Source organism: Triturus cristatus, chromosome 11, assembly GCF_964204655.1.
Source record: "Triturus cristatus chromosome 11, aTriCri1.1, whole genome shotgun sequence".
NCBI lineage: Eukaryota > Metazoa > Chordata > Amphibia > Caudata > Salamandridae > Triturus > Triturus cristatus.
In genome coordinates, this window is record NC_140594.1 from 1,139,195,655 (window position 1) to 1,139,201,893 (window position 6,239).

General features: G+C 44.8%; 2 non-coding genes across 2 annotated transcripts; both read left to right on the top strand.

Moving 5' to 3' along the window:
• The first annotated feature begins 1,453 nt into the window (after positions 1–1,453).
• TRNAG-CCC (transfer RNA glycine (anticodon CCC)) lies at positions 1,454–1,525 on the top strand. Its single transcript has one exon. It is a non-coding gene; the product is annotated as a tRNA-Gly (tRNA).
• Positions 1,526–3,052: 1,527 nt separating this feature from the next.
• TRNAG-CCC (transfer RNA glycine (anticodon CCC)) lies at positions 3,053–3,124 on the top strand. Its single transcript has one exon. It is a non-coding gene; the product is annotated as a tRNA-Gly (tRNA).
• Positions 3,125–6,239: the final 3,115 nt, after the last annotated feature.

The following is a 6,239-nucleotide window of genomic DNA, read 5'->3' on the forward strand; positions in this document are numbered from 1 at the left end:
ATATCATGCACAGATTAATCAGACGTTAAATTTAAAAAAAAATGAAATACTTAGGCAGGCATCTCGATCGCCCCATCTGCTACATTCATTGTCCTATTAGATGCTATTTTCCAAAAAGCAGAGTCACCACTCACATGTGCTGGTAATAAATATGTTGCGGGCGGTAGACAATGAAAGGGCTGAACCCCGACCAGACATTCTAACTCTAGCATCTCTATATTAAAAAGCATTTCTAGGCAATATCTAGCATGTGAATAAAAGTAGGCAAGATCCACCGATGAATCTGGCAAAAGTCCCCAACGATTTTGTGCACACTTGTTCTCTCACCTGAATGCAGCGCCACCTTGTAGCCATCGGATGTAACTGCAGCTCACAAAATGTTATATCAGAGAGCAAGTTGAGAGGACTCCAAGAGGTAGATGTCCATGGAAAGAGCCTCTCACGACAGCAGGAAGGTTGGATATTTCAAGATGGCAACATTTCCTGTCCAACGTCCTCACGTCCCGAACGCTCCCAAACGCTCAAAAGCCTCGCCCTCACCGGGTAGATCTCTGGCTCCCAGTTAAAATCAAATCCTGAGCATGCTAGCGCTAGGATCAAAGAGAGAGGAGAGGGTTAGAGAGCTGCTATCTTGGTAAAGGCCTGAAACTGCTAGTTCCCAAGAGGGTCTGCACTTTCAGTTATGACTGACTGTGAGACGAGAAGATGAAGATTTTCTGCACCCAGCATACATTGCAGCATGCTTAGGCAAATGAGGAGCGAGACCCACCAATCCCTCGCCACTTCGCTGAAAGCTCCTCCTCTGCATAAAGAGAACACTTTTACAAGGGAGCAGAATGGCGCAGCGGAAGCGTGCTGGGCCCATAACCCAGAGGTCGATGGATCGAAACCAACCTCTGCTATAATATTTCTTGTTTTTTCTTCTGAGGACCAATCTGTCATTTCCACGCTACCAGCAAGGAAAAGCGCAGGCTTGTGCTAGCTATGTGAGAAAAGACTTCTCAACTATCTGTCTCTGCTGAAATACAAGAGAGTGATCGCCAAAGGATCAACCCCATACTTTGAAAGTAAAGATACCCAATTATAAGCATAAATGACTGGTGGGACCGTCACACGTTTTTCTGGGCATGCTTTGAATGTCATTCTTGCCTTTTCGTTCTGCTCTTATCATTCTCCTGGGCATTTCATGGAAGGCACTCTCTTTCTCTTCGCTGCTTTGCTTCCAATGCTGCCTAAATATGTTCATTTCCACTATTTGTACTACTGCTTTCCATTTCTTCTCTTCTGCACAGATTTGGCCTTGGTTTCAATCCCCAGTTCCTTACCCTCTACAAGAAACTTTCTACTGCTTTTCATGTTGGTATCTAAACCAAATGCACCATTGAAACTGGTGCAAGATAGTCATTGAACTCGGGGTTGTAATCTTTAGAACCGAGAGCACCCACATCATAGGGCGTTGGTGGTATAGTGGTGAGCATAGCTGCTTCCCAAGCAGTTGACCCGGGTTCGATTCCCGGCCAATGCAGTGCAAATTTTTATATGTTCTCCAAGCAGGATTTGTTTTAATGCAACATGTCACAAAACGGAAATATCATGAACAGATTAATCAGACGTTAAATTTAAAAAAAAATGAAATACTTAGGCAGGCATCTCGATCGCCCCATCTGCTACATTAATTGTCCTATTAGATGCTATTTTCCAAAAAGCAGAGTCACCACTCACATGTGCTGGTAATAAATATGTTGCGGGCGGTAGACAATGAAAGGGCTGAACCCCGACCAGACATTCTAACTCTAGCATCTCTATATTAAAAAGCATTTCTAGGCAAAATCTAGCATGTGAATAAAAGTAGGCAAGATCCACCGATGAATCTGGCAAAAGTCCCCAACGATTTTGTGCACACTTGTTCTCTCACCTGAATGCAGCGCCACCTTGTAGCCATCGGATGTAACTGCAGCTCACAAAATGTTATATCAGAGAGCAAGTTGAGAGGACTCCAAGAGGCAGATGTCCATGGAAAGAGCCTCTCACGACAGCAGGAAGGTTGGATATTTCAAGATGGCAACATTTCCTGTCCAATGTCCTCACGTCCCGAACGCTCCCAAACGCTCAAAAGCCTCACACCGGGCAAGCCCTCACCGGGTAGATCTCTGGCTCCCAGTTAAAATCAAATCCTGAGCATGCTAGCGCTAGGATCAAAGAGAGAGGAGAGGGTTAGAGAGCTGCTATCTTGGTAAAGGCCTGAAACTGCTAGTTCCCAAGAGGGTCTGCACTTTCAGTTATGACTGACTGTGAGACGAGAAGATGAAGATTTTCTGCACCCAGCATACATTGCAGCATGCTTAGGCAAATGAGGAGCGAGACCCACCAATCCCTCGCCACTTCGCTGAAAGCTCCTCCTCTGCATAAAGAGAACACTTTTACAAGGGAGCAGAGTGGCGCAGCGGAAGCGTGCTGGGCCCATAACCCAGAGGTCGATGGATCGAAACCATCCTCTGCTATAATATTTCTTGTTTTTTCTTCTGAGAACCAATCTGTCATTTCCACGCTACCAGCAAGGAAAAGCGCAGGCTTGTGCTAGCTATGTGAGAAAAGACTTCTCAACTATCTGTCTCTGCTGAAATACAAGAGAGTGATCGCCAAAGGATCAACCCCATACTTTGAAAGTAAAGATACCCAATTATAAGCATAAATGACTGGTGGGACCGTCACACGTTTTTCTGGGCATGCTTTGAATGTCATTCTTGCCTTTTCGTTCTGCTCTTATCATTCTCCTGGGCATTTCATGGAAGGCACTCTCTTTCTCTTCGCTGCTTTGCTTCCAATGCTGCCTAAATATGTTCATTTCCACTATTTGTACTACTGCTTTCCATTTCTTCTCTTCTGCACAGATTTGGCCTTGGTTTCAATCCCCAGTTCCTTACCCTCTACAAGAAACTTTCTACTGCTTTTCATGTTGGTATCTAAACCAAATGCACCATTGAAACTGGTGCAAGATAGTCATTGAACTCGGGGTTGTAATCTTTAGAACCGAGAGCAACCACATCATAGGGCGTTGGTGGTATAGTGGTGAGCATAGCTGCTTCCCAAGCAGTTGACCCGGGTTCGATTCCCGGCCAATGCAGTGCAAATTTTTATATGTTCTCCAAGCAGGATTTGTTTTAATGCAACATGTCACAAAACGGAAATATCATGAACAGATTAATCAGACGTTAAATAAAAAAAAAAATGAAATACTTAGGCAGGCATCTCGATCGCCCCATCTGCTACATTCATTGTCCTATTAGATGCTATTTTCCAAAAAGCAGAGTCACCACTCACATGTGCTGGTAATAAATATGTTGCGGGCGGTAGACAATGAAAGGGCTGAACCCCGACCAGACATTCTAACTCTAGCATCTCTATATTAAAAAGCATTTCTAGGCAATATCTAGCATGTGAATAAAAGTAGGCAAGATCCACCGATGAATCTGGCAAAAGTCCCCAACGATTTTGTGCACACTTGTTCTCTCACCTGAATGCAGCGCCACCTTGTAGCCATCGGATGTAACTGCAGCTCACAAAATGTTATATCAGAGAGCAAGTTGAGAGGACTCCAAGAGGCAGATGTCCATGGAAAGAGCCTCTCACGACAGCAGGAAGGTTGGATATTTCAAGATGGCAACATTTCCTGTCCAACGTCCTCACGTCCCGAACGCTCCCAAACGCTCAAAAGCCTCACACCGGGCAAGCCCTCAGCGGGTAGATCTCTGGCTCCCAGTTAAAATCAAATCCTGAGCATGCTAGCGCTAGGATCAAAGAGAGAGGAGAGGGTTAGAGAGCTGCTATCTTGGTAAAGGCCTGAAACTGCTAGTTCCCAAGAGGGTCTGCACTTTCAGTTATGACTGACTGTGAGACGAGAAGATGAAGATTTTCTGCACCCAGCATACATTGCAGCATGCTTAGGCAAATGAGGAGCGAGACCCACCAATCCCTCGCCACTTCGCTGAAAGCTCCTCCTCTGCATAAAGAGAACACTTTTACAAGGGAGCAGAGTGGCGCAGCGGAAGCGTGCTGGGCCCATAACCCAGAGGTCGATGGATCGAAACCATCCTCTGCTATAACATTTCTTGTTTTTTCTTCTGAGAACCAATCTGTCATTTCCACGCTACCAGCAAGGAAAAGCGCAGGCTTGTGCTAGCTATGTGAGAAAAGACTTCTCAACTATCTGTCTCTGCTGAAATACAAGAGAGTGATCGCCAAAGGATCGACCCCATACTTTGAAAGTAAAGATACCCAATTATAAGCATAAATGACTGGTGGGACCGTCACACGTTTTTCTGGGCATGCTTTGAATGTCATTCTTGCCTTTTCGTTCTGCTCTTATCATTCTCCTGGGCATTTCATGGAAGGCACTCTCTTTCTCTTCGCTGCTTTGCTTCCAATGCTGCCTAAATATGTTCATTTCCACTATTTGTACTACTGCTTTCCATTTCTTCTCTTCTGCACAGATTTGGCCTTAGTTTCAATCCCCAGTTCCTTACCCTCTACAAGAAACTTTCTACTGCTTTTCATGTTGGTATCTAAACCTAATGCACCATTGAAACTGGTGCAAGATAGTCATTGAACTCGGGGTTGTAATCTTTAGAACCGAGAGCAAACACATCATAGGGCGTTGGTGGTATAGTGGTGAGCATAGCTGCTTCCCAAGCAGTTGACCCGGGTTCGATTCCTGGCCAATGCAGTGCAAATTTTTATATGTTCTCCAAGCAGGATTTGTTTTAATGCAACATGTCACAAAACGGAAATATCATGAACAGATTAATCAGACGTTAAATTTAAAAAAAAATGAAATACTTAGGCAGGCATCTCGATCGCCCCATCTGCTACATTCATTGTCCTATTAGATGCTATTTTCCAAAAAGCAGAGTCACCACTCACATGTGCTGGTAATAAATATGTTGCGGGCGGTAGACAATGAAAGGGCTGAACCCCGACCAGACATTCTAACTCTAGCATCTCTATATTAAAAAGCATTTCTAGGCAATATCTAGCATGTGAATAAAAGTAGGCAAGATCCACCGATGAATCTGGCAAAAGTCCCCAACGATTTTGTGCACACTTGTTCTCTCACCTGAATGCAGCGCCACCTTGTAGCCATCGGATGTAACTGCAGCTCACAAAATGTTATATCAGAGAGCAAGTTGAGAGGACTCCAAGAGATAGATGTCCATGGAAAGAGCCTCTCACGACAGCAGGAAGGTTGGATATTTCAAGATGGCAACATTTCCTGTCCAACGTCCTCACGTCCCGAACGCTCCCAAACGCTCAAAAGCCTTGCCCTCACCGGGTAGATCTCTGGCTCCCAGTTAAAATCAAATCCTGAGCATGCTAGCGCTAGGATCAAAGAGAGAGGAGAGGGTTAGAGAGCTGCTATCTTGGTAAAGGCCTGAAACTGCTAGTTCCCAAGAGGGTCTGCACTTTCAGTTATGACTGACTGTGAGACGAGAAGATGAAGATTTTCTGCACCCAGCATACATTGCAGCATGCTTAGGCAAATGAGGAGCGAGACCCACCAATCCCTCGCCACTTCGCTGAAAGCTCCTCCTCTGCATAAAGAGAACACTTTTACAAGGGAGCAGAGTGGCGCAGCGGAAGCGTGCTGGGCCCATAACCCAGAGGTCGATGGATCGAAACCATCCTCTGCTATAATATTTCTTGTTTTTTCTTCTGAGAACCAATCTGTCATTTCCACGCTACCAGCAAGGAAAAGCGCAGGCTTGTGCTAGCTATGTGAGAAAAGACTTCTCAACTATCTGTCTCTGCTGAAATACAAGAGAGTGATCGCCAAAGGATCAACCCCATACTTTGAAAGTAAAGATACCCAATTATAAGCATAAATGACTGGTGGGACCGTCACACGTTTTTCTGGGCATGCTTTGAATGTCATTCTTGCCTTTTCGTTCTGCTCTTATCATTCTCCTGGGCATTTCATGGAAGGCACTCTCTTTCTCTTCGCTGCTTTGCTTCCAATGCTGCCTAAATATGTTCATTTCCACTATTTGTACTACTGCTTTCCATTTCTTCTCTTCTGCACAGATTTGGCCTTGGTTTCAATCCCCAGTTCCTTACCCTCTACAAGAAACTTTCTACTGCTTTTCATGATGGTATCTAAACCAAATGCACCATTGAAACTGGTGCAAGATAGTCATTGAACTCGGGGTTGTAATCTTTAGAACCGAGAGCAAACACATCATAGG